Source organism: Passer domesticus, chromosome 9, assembly GCF_036417665.1.
Source record: "Passer domesticus isolate bPasDom1 chromosome 9, bPasDom1.hap1, whole genome shotgun sequence".
Lineage (NCBI taxonomy): Eukaryota > Metazoa > Chordata > Aves > Passeriformes > Passeridae > Passer > Passer domesticus.
In genome coordinates this window covers 24281415-24305746 of record NC_087482.1, presented here as the reverse complement: position 1 = coordinate 24305746, position 24332 = coordinate 24281415, and the positions used below count along the sequence as shown (strand labels likewise).

Below are 24332 nucleotides of genomic sequence, written 5' to 3'. Positions count from 1 at the left end.
ATTTTGTTAATTACTGTGTGGGACATATTCATCTGTTCACAAGCAAATTCCTCTTGCCACTCTCACAATGGCAAGACTGCTGTGTTGATTTGCTCTAATCGGACTGTAATTAAGGCCTACCTCTCACTAGAATTAAAGCTGATGCATTGGGAGGCAAAGTGTTGAGTCATTTCTCCTGGAGTCTGACACTGTAGAGAGTTGTTCTGTAAGTAAATGACATTTGAAGACAGGTGTAGTCTACCATACTTCTGGCATACTAGAAGTGAGAAAAAACCCTTTGAATCAGGATTTTATCCATTCTTCTGTCTCCTCCTCTTCCTAGGAATTTTAATCTCTGAGGTCTAAGCTCTTCAGCTGCCTCACAAACATTGTTTTAATTCAGACAGTCATCCATGCAGTGAGCCACAAATCAGGACCATGGTGTGAACCTTGAAGCAATGTAGGTTTATAGCACTGAAAATAATAATCCAATACCCAGGTTAAGCCAAGCCTATTGGTTATTTCCCAAATAACTCTATCTATCCTCCGTGATGTTTCAAAAACAATCATTGTGAAAGCTAGGAGCGGGGAGAGAGAATGTTATCAAAATTAAAAATAGAGCTTTCTCAGATTTTTATATTCCTATAAAAAGAGAGTCCAAAATGTTCATCTATGGAACATCAAGTAAGAAGTGAACAAAAGACTGTCAAAATAATTGCTTGGGGACCAAAAATAACCATAAATAAAAACAAGTTTAAATGTAGATAATAAGTAAACCATCATGCTGAGAAAAAAAAACAGACCTGCCAAAACTAAAACCAATAAGACTGTTTCATCTGTCTCAAAAAAAAAAAAAAAAAAAAAAAGAAAAGAAAACCTGGAAATAATCAGAGATTCTCAAGGGCGTTACTATATATAGAAACTTCCTGGTATTGGGAAAAACATGAAGGAAAGTGCAGCATGCAATTTACAGATGTAACCTAGAATTTGTTAGGGAGGGCCAGGGGTGGCAGTGGCTGCTCAGGGATGGCTTTGGCCCGTGTCCCTGGCAGCAGCCACTGCCCAAGCAGCTGCGCTGGCCCCGGGCTCTCCTCCCGGCCTGCTGGGCTTTGTTGGCTGGCACAGCCTGTGCCCAGGGGCGGCAAGGTGCCTGCAGGCCCCAGCTCTGGGGGAAAAAGAGAACGTCCTGCCCGTATCCACCGTGCTGCCAGCTCAGCAGTGCAGCACAGCACGGGCTCACGCTCCCCATCGCTCCCACAGATGCGGCCGACCCCACAACACGTGTTTCCCATGCCCAGAAGAGCCTCAGAATGGGTTGCTGTTGGGGAACCCTCTGTTTGCATGTGATAAGGGCAAGTCTGGCTATCTGTTTCTGCCAGGAAATTATTTGGAAGTGCTCAACTGAACCTCGACTCACAGCTTCGGCACTGCAGTTCATGTCTTTGATTGTAATTCGGTCCTAGCAGTCAGTTTTATACCCCTCCCCTTATTTTCTATTGTTATAGCATATTTTATTACCAAGGGCTTGCTCCTTTACCCCATTTGTTGGTTTTGCCCCACTTGTCCATCTCTCCAAAGACCTGCCCTTTTGTTCACTGTTCCTCCTCCCATTGCATGTCAGTCCCTCTCCAAGCCTGCCCCTTGCTCTAGAAACTTCCCTATCAATTTTGTATCCTTCGGAACCCCATTGGTTTGTTTAAGTTCTTCCCCTCCCCTGTAATCCCCAATTGGTTTAAATATTGTATTCCCCGCCTGGTGTTCCACCCTCAGTTTCTCCCAATTGGCTAAAGATTGTATCCTCCCCTGGGACCCTGCCAAGTTTGTAAGTTGGTGTATGCCTTTAGTGCAGTGTTGGCCTGCCCCTGGTCGTCTGTAGAATAATCACCTTCGGAAAACATAGAGCAGACCTCACCCCGTTCCTTGTCCCTACCCTCAGGGCAGTCCTACCCCCAAGGCAGTCCACCTGTGCTGTAGAGCAACTGTGCCCTGCAGCCACAGCCCAGATTCGACAGTTTTCTGGGGGCGGCCCAGTGCCACTGTGGGTGTGGGCAGCTAGTGGGGCTGAAGACATGGGGCAGCACAGCACTTCCCAAATCAGCTCTTCTGCTGCAATAAAGAGATGCAGTTGTCACGCGAGTGCCTGGGAGGTAGCACCAGCAAAGCCCACCTGGCAGCAGCACTGCCTGAGCTCCATGTCCAGGAGCAGCCGTGGAGGCCAGGACTGGGCCCAGCTGTGCAGGAGGGTCCCTGTGTGCCACTGGCAGCTGGGGCCTCAGCCACCTCCTCTCTTCACAGGTGCTCCTCTCCATCTCCAGAAGAACAGCCTAACAACGCAGGTAGCGAGAATTTGAGCCATGACCTCAGCTCTCCACTTCTGCCCCTATCTGCCCTGCCATGGCTGCAGCAGTGTCACGAGGCCATCCCAAAACCCACCGCTCCTCAACGAGAACCTCTGCCCCTGAGCCCCCTGGTCCTGTTCCCCGGCCAGGACTGAAGGTGGGCAGCCCTTGCCTGGCAGGGCAGGGCGTGGCCCACATTTTATATTCAAATAAAGAGTTGGAGTTTTCACAGTTATGTCTGGGTGGTAGCAGCAGCAAAGCCCACCCGGCACCAGCAGTGGCTGAGCTCCATGCCCAGGAGCAGCCGTGGATGGCCACGGTGTGGGCAGGCAGGAGCCAGGCAGGGGCTGCTGTGCCCAGCGGCGGGGCCCCGAGGGGATGGGGGAGCCCATGCTGAGCATCCCTGGGCTGAGGGCACATTTCCTTCTGTGGGATCATCTGGGCCTGGACCTGAAGAGGCACAAAGGGATATTTTGGGTTGCCTGATGAGGGTTCCAGGAGTCCCGCATGTTTTAAATGAATTAGCTTTTTTTGATTAATAAGGAGAATTTATTCCATAATTAAAATTCAGTCGTAGAAAATCTAGAAGCAAATATCAGATTGGCCCTGAAGCAGGCTAACAGCGTCAGGTGAGACAGGTGGGGCATTTCTCTCCCCTGTGCATCACGAAGGGACAGCTCTCTCAAAGTCTTTTTTGTCCATTTCCAAGCTCCAAGCGGTGTGGAGGGCAGGAGTTTTTCTGCTTTCTTATGGTTGTTTTTATCCTTTTTGCATATTCTTGTATTTTTTCCTTTCTTGCTGCAGCTCTTGCTGAGAGTTTCCCCAAAACTGGTAAAAAATTCACTTTGTTAGAGGAAAATCTCCTGCAATATGCATTCTAGGAGGCACACATTTATCTTATAGATGATGCAAATCGAATGCACATTGCTGAGGTTTGGTCAGAGAAATAATCTTCTGGAATCAGCATTTCTGGGGATGAATATTCAGGCTAGGATTTTGGTGCATGTTGATTGCCCTGAACCCTCCTTTGTTATGCTAGGATTTTCATTAGGCGAGATTATTGTAGTCTCAGCATGAATTTGTGCATACAATCTATCAGAATCCCTCCCTTTCTCTATTAATTTATTAAATTTGTACTTTTAGGATACACTTTGACAAAGCTTACTTATTTTCTAATTTTATGTTTAGTATTTATAAAACTTAACAACTACACTTTCATACTACTAGTCAGGGCATAAAATTAACAGCTCTTCTCAGAAGGTAGATTATTCTAAATCTTTAATTTCTTTTCTTTGGATTGTCAATTATATTTTTTATATCAATGCATGTGCTTATTGTAATTTAGATATATTTTGACTCCATAGTCGTTTAAGGCTGGTAATATTGTAAAATAAGTTTTTCATGTTTTCTTATGTTGCCTGCTAAAACGTGTCTTTATAACTGTCTCATGTTCTTGTTTTCTAATTCTTGAGCAATTTGCTTTATTCTACTCTCAGGATTTATTTCTTCTCTAGCTCTTCCAGAACAAAAAGTTTTAACATATTGCTTACAAATTTTGCCATTTTATTCTTTTTGCTCTATTTCCCATTTTCTTTTTTGCAGTGTCTTTTACTACTCATAGTGCACATTCTGAATTTGTTAAAATTATAGCGTACTGCACTAACTTGGGAGTGTGTATATGGCTCATTCTTTTTGGGCTTGGATGACTGATACAGTGACAATAATCCTCTGCAGTTTTAACACTCTAGCTCTCTCAAAGCCCCTTTGGGTTGCAGCCAAAGGGCCAAGATGTGTATCTTCTTGGTAGCAGAGCTTACACCTTGGGATCTAGTCACTGACGTCATTCGTCTCATTCTCAGTATTTACTTCATAAGATTTATAAGAGACTTTTAAATTGTTTTTCAGGATTTAGGATAGCATCTGCTTATTTCTAATTGTTATAGTTTTATTTCTTTGACATTTTAGCTCTAAAGTTGTAATTAGTCTGTACACTTCTCTTTCTTTCAGCTATACTTGGCTTTTTTCCTTTATTTTAATTTGATCCTTATTAAATATCTAACGGCTTTTGTTATATCCTATCTGATTTAATGTTACTTTTAGTGTTTCTTTAAACTTAAATCTGGTTTGTATCTTATATACTTAATTTTTTTCCGATTTTTCACGAATGATATTATTGTTCTAATATATTCTTTACAGTGTTTCATTAGCTTTTACTTCTATATCTTTTCTCTGTTATAACAAAAGCACTAAAATATTTTATTTTTTGAAATAAATTTGCATATCACACCTTAAATATTCAGTTCACTTAAAACAACCTCATGAATAATACAGTTTAAAATAAAATATTTTACTTCTCCTAACAATGGGTTTCACAGCTTACAAGCTTAGGTATTAACATGCATCAGGCTATTTTACTTCAAGGAGTAGTGGTGACTTTTTAGTAAGGTTTGGCTGGTGTTTATGTTGGTGGATTTACAGGTCTTCTGTCCTGTCTTTCTTTGCAGCTGAACCTGCTGGTGAAGGTGGTGCAGCTTCCCAAGCCACATCCAGGACTGAGGCTGTGGGAGATGCTGAGGGTAGGTCAAGGCCTTTCCCCTGGGAGAGCTGCCAGCTCAGAGCCCAAAGCTGGGCCAGGGAGGCATCGCTGCAGGTGCCAGCACAGAACCATGCACGTGTGTGCCCTCACCCTGCACGATCCCCTCACCGCTCCTGCGGCTCAGAGGTGCCCGTGCAGATCAGCAGAGATGACAGAAGCTTCTGTGGCTTTTGTGTTACAGGTGTGTCTGCAGGGAGGACTTCTCCAGCTCCTTTGCTGATTCCTACACAGAAGCCTGGCAACCATCGCAGAGGTGAGTAGTGTGTCCCTGCTGACTCCTCAGGCTGAGCCCTGCTTTTGTGGGGTCCATTCCTGGGAAATGGAACTACTTTCTCTTTAAGTCCTCCACCAGAAGAGATCAAAGACATGGCAGACAAGAAATTCCAGAATCCATTAGAAATTATGTGGCAAATGCTGAAGAAAGTGCTGCAGGGAGGACAAGGTGGGTGCATTTGCCTCATGCTTCCCCTGGCACACAGGAGCCGGGGGCTTTGGCTGCACATCTGGACACGCCGTGCCCGGCACAGCAGGAAGGGATCCATGGCAGCCTCGCTGCCCTGCTGCTGCTTTCACGCCCTGCAGGGCTGTTTCCCAGCCTGGCCTGGCTGCAGCTTCTGCCCAGCCTCTGCAGGAAGGCATTTGGCATCAGCTGGCAGACAGCCCGAAATGCACCACAGGCCATGCCCACCCTCAGATCCCCTGCAATTTCCTGGTGTCCAGGCAGATCAGATGTTGGGGCTGTTTGGGGAAGGAAGCAGCCTTGGGTTGTCCCAAAATCCTGGGTGTTTTCTGATCCTTATGCATTCCTTTCACAAGTGATGCCTCCTGAAATTGTCCCCTTCCCCATTCCCAGTCAGGAATGTTTTCATCTGATCCAGCTGTCTCTTCTCCATTCTCCAGAAATGAAAGGAGAGCCTGCGGAGAAAGAAGCATTTCCCGGAGGAAGCAGTGGTTGCATGCCAGCCTCAGCTCCAGGAAGGGAGGCCATGCCAGGCACAGGCACAGGAGGTAATTGCTGTGCCTCTGGGCCTGAGCCCTGCTGAGGCTTGAGCTGCCCTCTCTGCTGTTTGGCAGTGCGGGCACAGCCTGGACTAGAGCAGCACAGCCCAGGGGAATTATCCCGAGCAGGCTCAGGGCACTGAGCAGTCCTGCTGGGGTCCCTCCATGGGAGACATGTCCTGAAACCTGGCAGCGACTGCACGGGGTGCCCACGGTGGGGAAAGGACAGAGGGGGAGAGCAAGGCTCCAGTGTGTCCTGAGAGGGCCTGGCTGTTTGCCCTTGGGATCTGGGGGGTTTCCCCACAGAAGGAGGGCAGGAGGGACAGAGGGAGGGCAGGATGGATAGCTGTGGCACTGCCTGCTGCAGTTTTCCCCCATGCTTTAGGGAGGATTTCTTCTGTGTGTGAGGGGGAGAGTCCCAAGTCCCTGCATTGCTGCAGCCACCCCTCCCAGGGATGTTGCTGAGGGCAGGGAAAGAGTGTGGAGAGTGACCAGGAGCCAGCCCAGAGCTCCCCAGGCCCCTGGGCAGCTTTGGCCATGTCTATTCACATCTGGCTCCCATGGCCTTACCCGACTCCCTGGCAGTGCCCAGTTCCCTGTGGCAGAAAGAGATCCCAGCACACACTGGAAAATGTTCTCATCTGTGCTGCATTGTAGATGAGGGTGCTGGGAAGGCTTCTCCATCAGCTTGGATGAATAAAGTTTTGAAGCCCTTGGAGCCTCCTGCAGGTATGTTGTCAGTGTGCCACCAAGGAAGAATTGTAGACAAGCGGGCAGGCACCAGGTGACAGAAGCTTCTGTGGCTGTTGTGTTACAGATGTGTCTACAGGGAAGACTTCTCCAGCTGCTACCTTGGATGCTGCACTCAAGCCCAGCACCCATCTCAGGGGTGAGTAGTGTGTCCCTGCTGACCCCACAGGCTGAACCCTGCTTTTCTGGGATCCATTCCTGGGAAATGGAAATATTTTTCTCTAAGGTACTCCAACAGGGAAAATCCAAGATACAACAGATAAGATATCCCTGGAAGCAACCAAACAGATGAGGCAAGAGCTGAAGGATCCCCTGCAGACAAGAGAAGGTGGGTGCATTTCCCTCATGCTTCCCCTGGGAGTCAGCAGCCGGGGGCTTTGGCTGCACATCTGGACACGCCATGCCCGGCACAGTGGGAAGAGATCCATGGCAGCCTCGCTGCCCCGCTGCTGCTTTCACGCCCTGCAGGGCTGTTTGCCAGCCTGGCCTGGCTGCAGCTTCTGCCCAGCCTCTGCCAGAAGTTCTTGGGCATCAGCTGACAGGCCATGCCCAAACTGTAACACACCCTGAGATCCCCCACTATATCCAGCCCTGCAGATTAGGAAAAGGGTGGCTGTTTGGAGGTGGAAGTGCTCTCATCATGCCACTGTAACCTGGCCATTTTCCTGCTCCATAAATTTCACAAATATTACCTCTGATGCCACCACCCAAGTGGGAAACAGCTCCATCTGATGCAGCTGTCTCCCTTCCTTTGTCAAGAGATGGACATAGTGCTTCAGTGGAAGGTGGTATTTCTTGAAGGAAGCACTCCATCTTCGGTGCCAGCCCCTGCTGCAGGAAGGAAGGCGAAGCCAGACACGGGCACAGGCACAGCAGGTAATTGCTGTGCCGGGCTCAGGCCTGGCCGGGGCTGTGTGGCAGCAGCTCTTCCCCCAGGGCCTGCCCTTGCCCGGCCCGGCAGCAGCCAAAGCTGGAGGCGCCTCGGCTTCCAGGCCTCTGGAGCTGGTTCAGAGCCCCGGGGAAACGGGGCTGGTGCAGCAACGTCCCTGGCGCTGCAGCTGCTGCGGAGCTGGCCCTGAGTGCCCAGAGGCCCAAGGCACAGGAGCAGCCCCGAGCGGGAGCCCTGCCGCCAGCCCAGGGCCAGAGCCAGCCCTGGCACACAATGGAAACAGTTCTCATCTTGGTTTGCTTCCAGACTGGGATGCTGGGAAGGATTCTCCATTAGCCTGGCGCTCTGAAGTTGTGAAGCACTCTGAGCATTCTGCAGGTATGTTCTCACTGTCCCACCAAGGCGTAATGTTTGACTGACTGGTAAGAACCAGGTGACAGAAGCTTCTCTGGCTGTTGTGTTACAGGCGTGTCTGCAGGGACGACCTCACCAACTCCTACCTTGGATGCTGCACAAAAGGCCAGCTCCCATGGCAGGGGTGAGTAGTGTGTCCCTGCTGACCCCACAGGCTGAGCCCTGCTTTTGTGGGGTCCATTCCTGGGAAATGGAACCACTTTCTCTGAAGGTCCTCTGACAGGAGAGACCAAAGACATGGCAGGCAGGAAATTCCAGGACCCATTAGAAATCATGTGGCAAATGCTGAAGGAACGTCTGCAGAGAAGACAAGGTGGGTGCATTTCCCTCATGCTGCTCCTGGGACTCAGCAGCCGGGGGCATGGGCTGCACATCTGGACACGTCGTGCCCGGCACAGCAGGAAGGGATCCATGGCAGCCTCGCTGCCCTGCTGCTGCTTTCACGCCCTGCAGGGCTGTTTCCCAGCCTGGCCTGACTGGAGCTTCTGCCCAGCCTCTGCAGGAAGGCATTTGGCATCAGCTGGCAGACAGCCCCAGTTGCACCACAGGCCATGCCCACCCTCAGATCCCCTGCAATTTCCTGGTGTCCAGGCAGATCAGATGTTGGAGCTGTTTGGGGAAGGAAGCAGCCTTGGGTTGTCCCAAAATCCTGGGTGTTTTCTGATCCTTATGCATTCCTTTCACAAGTGATGCCTCCTGAAATTGTCCCCTTCCCCATTCCCAGTCAGGAATGTTTTCATCTGATCCAGCTGTCTCTTCTCCATTCTCCAGAAATGAAAGGAGAGCCTGCGGAGAAAGAAGCATTTCCCGGAGGAAGCAGTGGTTGCATGCCAGCCTCAGCTCCAGGAAGGGAGGCCATGCCAGGCACAGGCACAGGAGGTAATTGCTGTGCCTCTGGGCCTGAGCCCTGCTGAGGCTTGAGCTGCCCTCTCTGCTGTTTGGCAGTGCGGGCACAGCCTGGACTAGAGCAGCACAGCCCAGGGGAATTATCCTGAGCAGGCGCAGGGCACTGAGCAGTCCTGCTGGGGTCCCTCCATGGGAGACATGTCCTGAAACCTGGCAGCGACTGCACGGGGTGCCCACGGTGGGGAAAGGACAGAGGGGGAGAGCAAGGCTCCAGTGTGTCCTGAGAGGGCCTGGCTGTTTGCCCTTGGTATCTGGGGGGTTTCCCCACAGAAGGAGGGCAGGAGGGACAGAGGGAGGGCAGGATGGATAGCTGTGGCACTGCCTGCTGCAGTTTTCCCCCATGCTTTAGGGAGGATTTCTTCTGTGTGTGAGGGGGAGAGTCCCAGGTCCCTGCACTGCTGCAGCCACCCCTCCCAGGGATGTTGCTGAGGGCAGGGAAAGAGTGTGGAGAGTGACCAGGAGCCAGCCCAGAGCTCCCCAGGCCCCTGGGCAGCTTTGGCCATGTCTATTCACATCTGGCTCCCATGGCCTTACCCGACTCCCTGGCAGTGCCCAGTTCCCTGTGGCAGAAAGAGATCCCAGTACACACTGGAAAATGTTCTCATCTGTGCTGCATTGTAGATGAGGGTGCTGGGAAGGCTTCTCCATCAGCTTGGATGAATAAAGTTTTGAAGCCCTTGGAGCCTCCTGCAGGTATGTTCTCAGTGTGCCACCAAGGAAGAATTGTAGACAAGCGGGCAGGCACCAGGTGACAGAAGCTTCTGTGGCTGTTGTGTTACAGATGTGTCTACAGGGAAGACTTCTCCAGCTTCTCCAGCTGCTACCTTGGATGCTGCACTCAAGCCCAGCTCCCATCTCAGGGGTGAGTAGTGTGTCCCTGCTGACCCCACAGGCTGAACCCTGCTTTTCTGGGATCCATTCCTGGGAAATGGAACTATTTTTCTCTAAGGTACTCCAACAGGGAAAATCCAAGATACAACAGATAAGATATCCCTGGAAGCAACCAAACAGATGAGGCAAGAGCTGAAGGATCCCCTGCAGACAAGAGAAGGTGGGTGCATTTCCCTCATGCTTCCCCTGGGAGTCAGCAGCCGGGGGCTTTGGCTGCACATCTGGACACGCCGTGCCTGGCACAGCAGGAAGGGATCCATGGCAGCCTCGCTGCCCCGCTGCTGCTTTCACGCCCTGCAGGGCTGTTTGCCAGCCTGGCCTGGCTGCAGCTTCTGCCCAGCCTCTGCCGGAAGTTCTTGGGCATCAGCTGACAGGCCATGCCCAAACTGTAACACACCCTGAGATCCCCCACTATATCCAGCCCTGCAGATTAGGAAAAGGGTGGCTGTTTGGAGGTGGAAGTGCTCTCATCATGCCACTGTAACCTGGCCATTTTCCTGCTCCATAAATTTCACAAATATTACCTCTGATGCCACCACCCAAGTGGGAAACAGCCCCATCTGATGCAGCTGTCTCCCTTCCTTTGTCAAGAGATGGACATAGTGCTTCAGTGGAAGGTGGTATTTCTTGAAGGAAGCACTCCATCTTCGGTGCAAGCCCCTGCTGCAGGAAGGAAGGCAAAGCCAGACACGGGCACAGGCACAGCAGGTAATTGCTGTGCCGGGCTCAGGCCTGGCCGGGGCTGTGTGGCAGCAGCTCTTCTCACAGGGCCTGCCCTTGCCCGGCCCGGCAGCAGCCAAAGCTGGAGGCGCCTCGGCTTCCAGGCCTCTGGAGCTGGTTCAGAGCCCCGGGGAAACGGGACTGGTGCAGCAACGTCCCTGGCGCTGCAGCTGCTGCGGAGCTGGCCCTGAGTGCCCAGAGGCCCAAGGCACAGGAGCAGCCCCGAGCGGGAGCCCTGCCGCCAGCCCAGGGCCAGAGCCAGCCCTGGCACACAATGGAAACAGTTCTCATCTTGGTTTGCTTCCAGACTGGGATGCTGGGAAGGATTCTCCATTAGCCTGGCGCTCTGAAGTTGTGAAGCCCTCTGAGCATTCTGCAGGTATGTTCTCACTGTCCCACCAAGGCGTAATGTGTGACTGACTGGTAAGAACCAGGTGACAGAAGCTTCTGTGGCTGTTGTGTTACAGGCGTGTCTGCAGGGACGACCTCACCAACTCCTACCTTGGATGCTGCACAAAAGGCCAGCTCCCATGGCAGGGGTGAGTAGTGTGTCCCTGCTGACCCCACAGGCTGAGCCCTGCTTTTGTGGGGTCCATTGCTGGGAAATGGAACTACTTTCTCTTAAGGTCCTCTGACAGGAAAGACCAAAGACATGGCAGGCAGGAAATTCCAGGACCCATTAGAAATCATGTGGCAAATGCTGAAGGAACGTCTGCAGAGAAGACAAGGTGGGTGCATTTCCCTCATGCTGCTCCTGGGACTCAGCAGCCGGGGGCTTTGGCTGCACATCTGGACACGCCGTGCCCGGCACAGCGGGAAGGGATCCATGGCAGCCTCGCTGCCCCGCTGCTGCTTTCATGCCCTGCAGTGCTGTTTCCCAGCCTGGCCTGGCTGCAGCTTCTGCCCAGCCTCTGCAGGAAGGCATTTGGCATCAGCTGGCAGACAGCCCCAATTGCACCACAGGCCATGCCCACCCTCAGATGCCCTGCAATTTCCTGGTGTCCAGGCAGATCAGATGTTGGGGCTGTTTGGGGAAGGAAGCAGCCTTGGGTTGCCCCAAAATCCTGAGTGTTTTCTGATCCTTATGCATTCCTTACACAAGTGATGCCTCCTGAAATTGTCCCCTTCCCCATTCCCAGTCAGGAATGTTTTCATCTGATCCAGCTGTCTCTTTTCCATTCTCCAGAAATGAAAGGAGAGCCTGCGGAGAAAGAAGCATTTCCCGGAGGAAGCAGTGGTTGCATGCCAGCCTCAGCTCCAGGAAGGGAGGCCATGCCAGGCACAGGCACAGGAGGTAATTGCTGTGCCTCTGGGCCTGAGCCCTGCTGAGGCTTGAGCTGCCCTCTCTGCTGTTTGGCAGTGCGGGCACAGCCTGGACTAGAGCAGCACAGCCCAGGGGAATTATCCCGAGCAGGCGCAGGGCACTGAGCAGTCCTGCTGGGGTCCCTCCATGGGAGACATGTCCTGAAACCTGGCAGCGACTGCACGGGGTGCCCACGGTGGGGAAAGGACAGAGGGGGAGAGCAAGGCTCCAGTGTGTCCTGAGAGGGCCTGGCTGTTTGCCCTTGGGATCTGGGGGGTTTCCAAACAGAAGGAGGGCAGGAGGGACAGAGGGAGGGCAGGATGGATAGCTGTGGCACTGCCTGCTGCAGTTTTCCCCCATGCTTTAGGGAGGATTTCTTCTGTGTGTGAGGGGGAGAGTCCCAGGTCCCTGCACTGCTGCAGCCACCCCTCCCAGGGATGTTGCTGAGGGCAGGGAAAGAGTGTGGAGAGTGACCAGGAGCCAGCCCAGAGCTCCCCAGGCCCCTGGGCAGCTTTGGCCATGTCTATTCACATCTGGCTCCCATGGCCTTACCCGACGCCCTGGCAGTGCCCAGTTCCCTGTGGCAGAAAGAGATCCCAGTACACACTGGAAAATGTTCTCATCTGTGCTGCATTGTAGATGAGGGTGCTGGGAAGGCTTCTCCATCAGCTTGGATGAATAAAGTTTTGAAGCCCTTGGAGCCTCCTGCAGGTATGTTCTCAGTGTGCCACCAAGGAAGAATTGTAGACAAGCGGGCAGGCACCAGGTGACAGAAGCTTCTGTGGCTGTTGTGTTACAGATGTGTCTACAGGGAAGACTTCTCCAGCTTCTCCAGCTGCTACCTTGGATGCTGCACTCAAGCCCAGCTCCCATCTCAGGGGTGAGTAGTGTGTCCCTGCTGACCCCACAGGCTGAACCCTGCTTTTCTGGGATCCATTCCTGGCAAATGGAAATATTTTTCTCTAAGGTACTCCAACAGGGAAAATCCAAGATACAACAGATAAGATATCCCTGGAAGCAACCAAACAGATGAGGCAAGAGCTGAAGGATCCCCTGCAGACAAGAGAAGGTGGGTGCATTTCCCTCATGCTTCCCCTGGGAGTCAGCAGCCGGGGGCTTTGGCTGCACATCTGGACACGCCATGCCCGGCACAGTGGGAAGGGATCCATGGCAGCCTCGCTGCCCCGCTGCTGCTTTCACGCCCTGCAGGGCTGTTTGCCAGCCTGGCCTGGCTGCAGCTTCTGCCCAGCCTCTGCCGGAAGTTCTTGGGCATCAGCTGACAGGCCATGCCCAAACTGTAACACACCCTGAGATCCCCCACTATATCCAGCCCTGCAGATTAGGAAAAGGGTGGCTGTTTGGAGGTGGAAGTGCTCTCATCATGCCACTGTAACCTGGCCATTTTCCTGCTCCATAAATTTCACAAATATTACCTCTGATGCCACCACCCAAGTGGGAAACAGCCCCATCTGATGCAGCTGTCTCCCTTCCTTTGTCAAGAGATGGACATAGTGCTTCAGTGGAAGGTGGTATTTCTTGAAGGAAGCACTCCATCTTCGGTGCCAGCCCCTGCTGCAGGAAGGAAGGCGATGCCAGACACGGGCACAGGCACAGCAGGTAATTGCTGTGCCGGGCTCAGGCCTGGCCGGGGCTGTGTGGCAGCAGCTCTTCCCCCAGGGCCTGCCCTTGCCCGGCCCGGCAGCAGCCAAAGCTGGAGGCGCCTCGGCTTCCAGGCCTCTGGAGCTGGTTCAGAGCCCCGGGGAAACGGGGCTGGTGCAGCAACGTCCCTGGCGCTGCAGCTGCTGCGGAGCTGGCCCTGAGTGCCCAGAGGCCCAAGGCACAGGAGCAGCCCCGAGCAGGAGCCATGCCGCCAGCCCAGGGCCAGAGCCAGCCCTGGCACACAATGGAAACAGTTCTCATCTTGGTTTGCTTCCAGACTGGGATGCTGGGAAGGATTCTCCATTAGCCTGGCGCTCTGAAGTTGTGAAGCCCTCTGAGCATTCTGCAGGTATGTTCTCACTGTCCCACCAAGGCGTAATGTGTGACTGACTGGTAAGAACCAGGTGACAGAAGCTTCTGTGGCTGTTGTGTTACAGGCGTGTCTGCAGGGACGACCTCACCAACTCCTACCTTGGATGCTGCACAAAAGGCCAGCTCCCATGGCAGGGGTGAGTAGTGTGTCCCTGCTGACCCCACAGGCTGAGCCCTGCTTTTGTGGGGTCCATTGCTGGGAAATGGAACTACTTTCTCTTAAGGTCCTCTGACAGGAAAGACCAAAGACATGGCAGGCAGGAAATTCCAGGACCCATTAGAAATCATGTGGCAAATGCTGAAGGAACGTCTGCAGAGAAGACAAGGTGGGTGCATTTCCCTCATGCTGCTCCTGGGACTCAGCAGCCGGGGGCTTTGGCTGCACATCTGGACACGTCGTGCCTGGCACAGCAGGAAGGGATCCATGGCAGCCTCGCTGCCCCGCTGCTGCTTTCATGCCCTGCAGGGCTGTTTCCCAGCCTGGCCTGGCTGCAGCTTCTGCCCAGCCTCTGCAGGAAGGCATTTGGCATCAGCTGGCAGACAGCCCCAAATGCACCACAGGCCATGCCCACCCTCAGATCCCCTGCAATTTCCTGGTGTCCAGGCAGATCAGATGTTGGGGCTGTTTGGGGAAGGAAGCAGCCTTGGGTTGTCCCAAAATCCTGGGTGTTTTCTGATCCTTATGCATTCCTTTCACAAGTGATGCCTCCTGAAATTGTCCCCTTCCCCATTCCCAGTCAGGAATGTTTTCATCTGATCCAGCTGTCTCTTTTCCATTCTCCAGAAATGAAAGGAGAGCCTGCGGAGAAAGAAGCATTTCCCGGAGGAAGCAGTGGTTGCATGCCAGCCTCAGCTCCAGGAAGGGAGGCCATGCCAGGCACAGGCACAGGAGGTAATTGCTGTGCCTCTGGGCCTGAGCCCTGCTGAGGCTTGAGCTGCCCTCTCTGCTGTTTGGCAGTGCGGGCACAGCCTGGACTAGAGCAGCACAGCCCAGGGGAATTATCCCGAGCAGGCGCAGGGCACTGAGCAGTCCTGCTGGGGTCCCTCCATGGGAGACATGTCCTGAAACCTGGGAGCGACTGCACGGGGTGCCCACGGTGGGGAAAGGACAGAGGGGGAGAGCAACGCTGCAGTGTGTCCTGAGAGGGCCTGGCTGTTTGCCCTTGGGATCTGGGGGGTTTCCCCACAGAAGGAGGGCAGGAGGGACAGAGGGAGGGCAGGATGGATAGCTGTGGCACTGCCTGCTGCAGTTTTCCCCCATGCTTTAGGGAGGATTTCTTCTGTGTGTGAGGGGGAGAGTTCCAGGTCCCTGCACTGCTGCAGCCACCCCTCCCAGGGATGTTGCTGAGGGCAGGGAAAGAGTGTGGAGAGTGACCAGGAGCCAGCCCAGAGCTCCCCAGGCCCCTGGGCAGCTTTGGCCATGTCTATTCACATCTGGCTCCCATGGCCTTACCCGACTCTCTGGCAGTGCCCAGTTCCCTGTGGCAGAAAGAGATCCCAGCACACACTGGAAAATGTTCTCATCTGTGCTGCATTGTAGATGAGGGTGCTGGGAAGGCTTCTCCATCAGCTTGGATGAATAAAGTTTTGAAGCCCTTGGAGCCTCCTGCAGGTATGTTCTCAGCGTGCCACCAAGGAAGAATTGTAGACAAGCGGGCAGGCACCAGGTGACAGAAGCTTCTGTGGCTGTTGTGTTACAGATGTGTCTACAGGGAAGACTTCTCCAGCTTCTCCAGCTGCTACCTTGGATGCTGCACTCAAGCCCAGCACCCATCTCAGGGGTGAGTAGTGTGTCCCTGCTGACCCCACAGGCTGAACCCTGCTTTTCTGGGATCCATTCCTGGCAAATGGAAATATTTTTCTCTAAGGTACTCCAACAGGGAAAATCCAAGATACAACAGATAAGATATCCCTGGAACCATCCAAACAGATGAGGCAAGAGCTGAAGGAACCCCTGCAGACAAGAGAAGGTGGGTGCATCTCCCTCATGCTTCCCCTGGGAGTCAGCAGCCGGGGGCTTTGGCTGCACATCTGGACACGCCATGCCCGGGACAGCGGGAAGGGATCCATGGCAGCCTTGCTGCCCCGCTGCTGCTTTCACGCCCTGCAGGGCTGTTTCCCAGCCTGGCCTGGCTGCAGCTTCTGCCCAGCCTCTGCCGGAAGTTCTTGGGCATCAGCTGACAGGCCATGCCCAAACTGTAACACACCCTGAGATCCCCCACTATATCCAGCCCTGCAGATTAGGAAAAGGGTGGCTGTTTGGAGGTGGAAGTGCTCTCATCATGCCACTGTAACCTGGCCATTTTCCTGCTCCATAAATTTCACAAATATTACCTCTGATGCCACCACCCAAGTGGGAAACAGCCCCATCTGATGCAGCTGTCTCCCTTCCTTTGTCAAGAGATGGACATAGTGCTTCAGTGGAAGGTGGTATTTCTTGAAGGAAGCACTCCATCTTCGGTGCAAGCCCCTGCTGCAGGAAGGAAGGCGATGGCAGACACGGGCACAGGCACAGCAGGTAATTGCTATGCTGGGCTAAGCCCTGGCCAGGGCTGTGTGGCAGCAGCTCTTCCCCCAGGGCCTGCCCTTGCCCGGCCCGGCAGCAGCCAAAGCTGGAGGCGCCTCGGCTTCCAGGCCTCTGGAGCTGGTTCAGAGCCCCGGGGAAACGGGACTGGTGCAGCAACGTCCCTGGCGCTGCAGCTGCTGCAGAGCTGGCCCTGAGTGCCCAGAGGCCCAAGGCACAGGAGCAGCCCCGAGCGGGAGCCCTGCCGCCAGCCCAGGGCCAGAGCCAGCCCTGGCACACAATGGAAACAGTTCTCATCTTGGTTTGCTTCCAGACTGGGATGCTGGGAAGGATTCTCCATTAGCCTGGCGCTCTGAAGTTGTGAAGCACTCTGAGCATTCTGCAGGTATGTTCTCACTGTCCCACCAAGGCGTAATGTTTGACTGACTGGTAAGAACCAGGTGACAGAAGCTTCTGTGGCTGTTGTGTTACAGGCGTGTCTGCAGGGACGACCTTACCAACTCCTACCTTGGATGCTGCACAAAAGGCCAGCTCCCATGGCAGGGGTGAGTAGTGTGTCCCTGCTGACCCCTCAGGCTGAGCCCTGCTTTTGTGGGGTCCATTCCTGGGAAATGGAACTACTTTCTCTTAAGGTCCTCTGACAGGAAAGACCAAAGACATGGCAGGCAGGAAATTCCAGGACCCATTAGAAATCATGTGGCAAATGCTGAAGGAACGTCTGCAGAGAAGACAAGGTGGGTGCATTTCCCTCATGCTGCTCCTGGGAGTCAGCAGCCGGGGGCGTTGGCTGCACATCTGGACACGCCGTGCCCGGCACAGCAGGAAGGGATCCATGGCAGCCTTGCTGCCCCGCTGCTGCTTTCATGCCCTGCAGGGCTGTTTCCCAGCCTGGCCTGGCTGCAGCTTCTGCCCAGCCTCTGCAGGAAGGCATTTGGCATCAGCTGGCAGACAGCCCCAATTGCACCACAGGCCATGCCCACCCTCAGATGCCCTGCAATTTCCTGGTGTCCAGGCAGATCAGATGTTGGGGCTGTTTGGGGAAGGAAGCAGCCTTGGGTTGTCCCAAAATCCTGGGTGTTTTCTGATCCTTATGCATTCCTTTCACAAGTGATGCCTCCTGAAATTGTCCCCTTCCCCATTCCCAGTCAGGAATGTTTTCATCTGATCCAGCTGTCTCTTTTCCATTCTCCAGAAATGAAAGGAGAGCCTGCGGAGAAAGAAGCATTTCCCGGAGGAAGCAGTGGTTGCATGCCAGCCTCAGCTCCAGGAAGGGAGGCCATGCCAGGCACAGGCACAGGAGGTAATTGCTGTGCCTCTGGGCCTGAGCCCTGCTGAGGCTTGAGCTGCCCTCTCTGCTGTTTGGCAGTGCGGGCACAGCCTGGACTAGAGCAGCACAGCCCAGGGGAATTATCCCGAGCAGGCGCAGGGCACTGAGCAGTCCTGCTGGGGTCCCTCCATGGGAGACATGTCCTGAAACCTGGCAGCGACTGCACGGGGTGCCCACGGTGGGGAAAGGACAGAGGGGGAGAGCAACGCTGCAGTGTGTCCTGAGAGGGCCTGGCTGTTTGCCCTTGGGATCTGGGGGGTTTCCCCACAGAAGGAGGGCAGGAGGGACAGAGGGAGGGCAGGATGGATAGCTGTGGCACTGCCTGCTGCAGTTTTCCCCCATGCTTTAGGGAGGATTTCTTCTGTGTGTGAGGGGGAGAGTTCCAGGTCCCTGCACTGCTGCAGCCACCCCTCCCAGGGATGTTGCTGAGGGCAGGGAAAGAGTGTGGAGAGTGACCAGGAGCCAGCCCAGAGCTCCCCAGGCCCCTGGGCAGCTTTGGCCATGTCTATTCACATCTGGCTCCCACGGCCTTAGCCGACTCCCTGGCAGTGCCCAGTTCCCTGTGGCAGAAAGAGATCCCAGCACACACTGGAAAATGTTCTCATCTGTGCTGCATTGTAGATGAGGGTGCTGGGAAGGCTTCTCCATCAGCTTGGATGAATAAAGTTTTGAAGCCCTTGGAGCCTCCTGCAGGTATGTTGTCAGTGTGCCACCAAGGAAGAATTGTAGACAAGCGGGCAGGCACCAGGTGACAGAAGCTTCTGTGGCTTTTGTGTTACAGATGTGTCTACAGGGAAGACTTCTCCAGCTTCTCCAGCTGCTACCTTGGATGCTGCACTCAAGCCCAGCACCCATCTCAGGGGTGAGTAGTGTGTCCCTGCTGACCCCACAGGCTGAACCCTGCTTTTCTGGGATCCATTCCTGGGAAATGGAAATATTTTTCTCTAAGGTACTCCAACAGGGAAAATCCAAGATACAACAGATAAGATATCCCTGGAACCATCCAAACAGATGAGGCAAGAGCTGAAGGAACCCCTGCAGACAAGAGAAGGTGGGTGCATTTCCCTCATGCTTCCCCTGGGACTCAGCAGCCGGGGGCTTTGGCTGCACTTCTGGACACGCCGTGCCTGGCACAGTGGGAAGGGATCCATGGCAGCCTCGCTGCCGCGCTGCTGCTTTCACGCCCTGCAGGGCTGTTTCCCAGCCTGGCCTGGCTGCAGCTTCTGCCCAGCCTCTGTCGGAAGTTATTTGGCATCAGCTGACAGGCCATGCCCTAACTGTAACACACCCTGAGATCCCCCACTATATCCAGCCCTGCAGATTAGGAAAAGGGTGGCTGTTTGGAGGTGGAAGTGCTCTCATCATGCCACTGTAACCTGGCCATTTTCCTGCTCCATAAATTTCACAAATATTACCTCTGATGCCACCGCCCAAGTGGGAAACAGCTCCATCTGATGCAGCTGTCTCCCTTCCTTTGTCAAGAGATGGACATAGTGCTTCAGTGGAAGGTGGCATTTCTTGAAGGAAGCACTCCATCTTCGGTGCCAGCCCCTGCTGCAGGAAGGAAGGCGAAGCCAGACACGGGCACAGGCACAGCAGGTAATTGCTCTGCCGGGCTCAGCCCTGGCCGGGGCTGTGTGTCACCAGCTCTTCCCCCAGGGCCTGCCCTTGCCCGGCCTTGCAGCAGCCAAAGCTGGAGGCGCCTCGGCTTCCAGGCCTCTGGAGCTGGTTCAGAGCCCCGGGGAAACGGGACTGGTGCAGCAACGTCCCTGGCGCTGCAGCTGCTGCGGAGCTGGCCCTGAGTGCCCAGAGGCCCAAGGCACAGGAGCAGCCCCGAGCGGGAGCCCTGCCGCCAGCCCAGGGCCAGAGCCAGCCCTGGCACACAATGGAAACAGTTCTCATCTTGGTTTGCTTCCAGACTGGGATGCTGGGAAGGATTCTCCATTAGCCTGGCGCTCTGAAGTTGTGAAGCACTCTGAGCATTCTGCAGGTATGTTCTCACTGTCCCACCAAGGCGTAATGTTTGACTGACTGGTAAGAACCAGGTGACAGAAGCTTCTCTGGCTGTTGTGTTACAGGCGTGTCTGCAGGGACGACCTCACCAACTCCTACCTTGGATGCTGCACAAAAGGCCAGCTCCCATGGCAGGGGTGAGTAGTGTGTCCCTGCTGACCCCTCAGGCTGAGCCCTGCTTTTGTGGGGTCCATTGCTGGGAAATGGAACTACTTTCTCTTAAGGTCCTCTGACAGGAGAGACCAAAGACATGGCAGGCAGGAAATTCCAGGACCCATTAGAAATCATGTGGCAAATGCTGAAGGAACGTCTGCAGAGAAGACAAGGTGGGTGCATTTCCCTCATGCTGCTCCTGGGACTCAGCAGCCGGGGGCTTTGGCTGCACATCTGGACACGCCGTGCCCGGCACAGCAGGAAGGGATCCATGGCAGCCTCGCTGCCCCGCTGCTGCTTTCACGCCCTGCAGGGCTGTTTCCCAGCCTGGCCTGGCTGCAGCTTCTGCCCAGCCTCTGCAGGAAGGCATTTGGCATCAGCTGGCAGACAGCCCGAAATGCACCACAGGCCATGCCCACCCTCAGATCCCCTGCAATTTCCTGGTGTCCAGGCAGATCAGATGTTGGGGCTGTTTGGGGAAGGAAGCAGCCTTGGGTTGTCCCAAAATCCTGGGTGTTTTCTGATCCTTATGCATTCCTTTCACAAGTGATGCCTCCTGAAATTGTCCCCTTCCCCATTCCCAGTCAGGAATGTTTCCATCTGATCCAGCTGTCTCTTCTCCATTCTCCAGAAATGAAAGGAGAGCCTGCGGAGAAAGAAGCATTTCCCGGAGGAAGCAGTGGTTGCATGCCAGCCTCAGCTCCAGGAAGGGAGGCCATGCCAGGCACAGGCACAGGAGGTAATTGCTGTGCCTCTGGGCCTGAGCCCTGCTGAGGCTTGAGCTGCCCTCTCTGCTGTTTGGCAGTGCGGGCACAGCCTGGACTAGAGCAGCACAGCCCAGGGGAATTATCCCGAGCAGGCTCAGGGCACTGAGCAGTCCTGCTGGGGTCCCTCCATGGGAGACATGTCCTGAAACCTGGGAGCGACTGCACGGGGTGCCCACGGTGGGGAAAGGACAGAGGGGGAGAGCAACGCTGCAGTGTGTCCTGAGAGGGCCTGGCTGTTTGCCCTTGGGATCTGGGGGGTTTCCCCACAGAAGGAGGGCAGGAGGGACAGAGGGAGGGCAGGATGGATAGCTGTGGCACTGCCTGCTGCAGTTTTCCCCCATGCTTTAGGGAGGATTTCTTCTGTGTGTGAGGGGGAGAGTCCCAGGTCCCTGCACTGCTGCAGCCACCCCTCCCAGGTATGTTGCTGAGGGCAGGGAAAGAGTGTGGAGAGTGACCAGGAGCCAGCCCAGAGCTCCCCAGGCCCCTGGGCAGCTTTGGCCATGTCTATTCACATCTGGCTCCCATGGCCTTACCCGACTCCCTGGCAGTGCCCAGTTCCCTGTGGCAGAAAGAGATCCCAGCACACACTGGAAAATGTTCTCATCTGTGCTGCATTGTAGATGAGGGTGCTGGGAAGGCTTCTCCATCAGCTTGGATGAATAAAGTTTTGAAGCCCTTGGAGCCTCCTGCAGGTATGTTGTCAGTGTGCCACCAAGGAAGAACTGTAGACAAGCGGGCAGGCACCAGGTGACAGAAGCTTCTGTGGCTATTGTGTTACAGATGTGTCTACAGGGAAGACTTCTCCAGCTGCTACCTTGGATGCTGCACTCAAGCCCAGCACCCATCTCAGGGGTGAGTAGTGTGTCCCTGCTGACCCCACAGGCTGAACCCTGCTTTTCTGGGATCCATTCCTGGGAAATGGAACTATTTTTCTCTAAGGTACTCCAACAGGGAAATTCCAAGATACAACAGATAAGATATCCCTGGAACCATCCAAACAGATGAGGCAAGAGCTGAAGGAACCCCTGCAGACAAGAGAAGGTGGGTGCATTTCCCTCATGCTTCCCCTGGGAGTCAGCAGCCAGGGGGCTTTGGCTGCACAGATGGACACGCCATGCCCGGCACAGTGGGAAGGGATCCATGGCAGCCTCGCTGCCCCGCTGCTGCTTTCACGCCCTGCAGGGCTGTTTCCCAGCCTGGCCTGGTTGCAGCTTCTGCCCAGCCTCTGTAGGAATTTATTTGGCATCAGCTGACAGGCCATGCCCAAACTGTAAGACACCCTGAGATCCCCCACTATATCCAGCCCTGCAGATTAGGAAAAGGGTGGCTGTTTGGAGGTGGAAGTGCTCTCATCATGCCACTGTAACCTGGCCATTTTCCTGCTCCATAAATTTCACAAATATTACCTCTGATGCCACCGCCCAAGTGGGGAACAGCCCCATCTGATGCAGCTGTCTCCCTTCCTTTGTCAAGAGATGGACATAGTGCTTCAGTGGAAGGTGGCATTTCTTGAAGGAAGCACTCCATCTTCGGTGCGAGCCCCTGCTGCAGGAAGGAAGGCAAAGCCAGACACGGGCACAGGCACAGCAGGTAATTGCTGTGCCGGGCTCAGGCCTGGCCGGGGCTGTGTGGCAGCAGCTCTTCCCCCAGGGCCTGCCCTTGCCCGGCCCGGCAGCAGCCAAAGCTGGAGGCGCCTCGGCTTCCAGGCCTCTGGAGCTGGTTCAGAGCCCCGGGGAAACGGGACTGGTGCAGCAACGTCCCTGGCGCTGCAGCTGCTGCGGAGCTGGCCCTGAGTGCCCAGAGGCCCAAGGCACAGGAGCAGCCCCGAGCGGGAGCCCTGCCGCCAGCCCAGGGCCAGAGCCAGCCCTGGCACACAATGGAAACAGTTCTCATCTTGGTTTGCTTCCAGACTGGGATGCTGGGAAGGATTCTCCATTAGCCTGGCGCTCTGAAGTTGTGAAGCCCTCTGAGCATTCTGCAGGTATGTTCTCACTGTCCCACCAAGGCGTAATGTTTGACTGACTGGTAAGAAGCAGGTGACAGAAGCTTCTGTGGCTGTTGTGTTACAGGCGTGTCTGCAGGGACGACCTCACCAACTCCTACCTTGGATGCTGCACAAAAGCCCAGCTCCCATGGCAGGGGTGAGTAGTGTGTCCCTGCTGACCCCTCAGGCTGAGCCCTGCTTTTGTGGGGTCCATTCCTGGGAAATGGAACTACTTTCTTTTAAGGTCCTCCGACAGGAGAGACCAAAGTCATGGCAGGCAGGAAATTCCAGGACCCATTAGAAATCATGTGGCAAATGCTGAAGGAATGTCTGCAGAGAAGACAAGGTGGGTGCATTTCCCTCATGCTGCTCCTGGGACTCAGCAGCCGGGGGCTTTGGATGCACATCTGGACACGCCGTGCCCGGCACAGCAGGAAGGGATCCCTGGCAGCCTTGCTGCCCCACTGCTGCTTTCACGCCCTGCAGGGCTGTTTCCCAGCCTGGCCTGGCTGCAGCTTCTGCCCAGCCTCTGCAGGAAGGCATTTGGCATCAGCTGGCAGACAGCCCGAAATGCACCACAGGCCATGCCCACCCTCAGATCCCCTGCAATTTCCTGGTGTCCAGGCAGATCAGATGTTGGGGCTGTTTGGGGAAGGAAGCAGCCTTGGGTTGTCCCAAAATCCTGGGTGTTTTCTGATCCTTATGCATTCCTTTCACAAGTGATGCCTCCTGAAATTGTCCCCTTCCCCATTCCCAGTCAGGAATGTTTTCATCTGATCCAGCTGTCTCTTTTCCATTCTCCAGAAATGAAAGGAGAGCCTGCCGAGAAAGAAGCATTTCCCGGAGGAAGCAGTGGTTGCATGCCAGCCTCAGCTCCAGGAAGGGAGGCCATGCCAGGCACAGGCACAGGAGGTAATTGCTGTGCCTCTGGGCCTGAGCCCTGCTGAGGCTTGAGCTGCCCTCTCTGCTGTTTGGCAGTGCGGGCACAGCCTGGACTAGAGCAGCACAGCCCAGGGGAATTATCCCGAGCAGGCTCAGGGCACTGAGCAGTCCTGCTGGGGTCCCTCCATGGGAGACATGTCCTGAAACCTGGCAGCGACTGCACGGGGTGCCCACGGTGGGGAAAGGACAGAGGGGGAGAGCAAGGCTCCAGTGTGTCCTGAGAGGGCCTGGCTGTTTGCCCTTGGGATCTGGGGGGTTTCCCCACAGAAGGAGGGCAGGAGGGACAGAGGGAGGGCAGGATGGATAGCTGTGGCACTGCCTGCTGCAGTTTTCCCCCATGCTTTAGGGAGGATTTCTTCTGTGTGTGAGGGGGAGAGTCCCAGGTCCCTGCACTGCTGCAGCCACCCCTCCCAGGGATGTTGCTGAGGGCAGGGAAAGAGTGTGGAGAGTGACCAGGAGCCAGCCCAGAGCTCCCCAGGCCCCTGGGCAGCTTTGGCCATGTCTATTCACATCTGGCTCCCATGGCCTTACCCGACTCCCTGGCAGTGCCCAGTTCCCTGTGGCAGAAAGAGATCCCAGCACACACTGGAAAATGTTCTCATCTGTGCTGCATTGTAGATGAGGGTGCTGGGAAGGCTTCTCCATCAGCTTGGATGAATAAAGTTTTGAAGCCCTTGGAGCCTCCTGCAGGTATGTTCTCAGTGTGCCACCAAGGAAGAATTGTAGACAAGCGGGCAGGCACCAGGTGACAGAAGCTTCTGTGGCTATTGTGTTACAGATGTGTCTACAGGGAAGACTTCTCCAG

General features: G+C 54.7%; 4 long non-coding RNA genes across 4 annotated transcripts; all 4 read left to right on the top strand.

Moving 5' to 3' along the window:
• The first annotated feature begins 6881 nt into the window (after nt 1–6881).
• On the top strand, nt 6882–7936 carry LOC135307626 (uncharacterized). Its single transcript, XR_010368330.1, has 3 exons — nt 6882–6991; nt 7423–7539; nt 7859–7936. It is a non-coding gene; the product is annotated as an uncharacterized LOC135307626 (long non-coding RNA).
• A 1714-nt stretch (nt 7937–9650) lies between these two features.
• On the top strand, nt 9651–10469 carry LOC135308382 (uncharacterized). The gene is made up of 3 exons (XR_010368820.1): nt 9651–9734; nt 9822–9923; nt 10355–10469. It is a non-coding gene; the product is annotated as an uncharacterized LOC135308382 (long non-coding RNA).
• A 2113-nt stretch (nt 10470–12582) lies between these two features.
• Nucleotides 12583–13400, top strand: LOC135308328 (uncharacterized). Its single transcript, XR_010368806.1, has 3 exons — nt 12583–12666; nt 12754–12855; nt 13287–13400. It is a non-coding gene; the product is annotated as an uncharacterized LOC135308328 (long non-coding RNA).
• Nucleotides 13401–19177: 5777 nt separating this feature from the next.
• On the top strand, nt 19178–22744 carry LOC135307775 (uncharacterized). The gene is made up of 3 exons (XR_010368421.1): nt 19178–19267; nt 19587–19658; nt 22671–22744. It is a non-coding gene; the product is annotated as an uncharacterized LOC135307775 (long non-coding RNA).
• Nucleotides 22745–24332: the final 1588 nt, after the last annotated feature.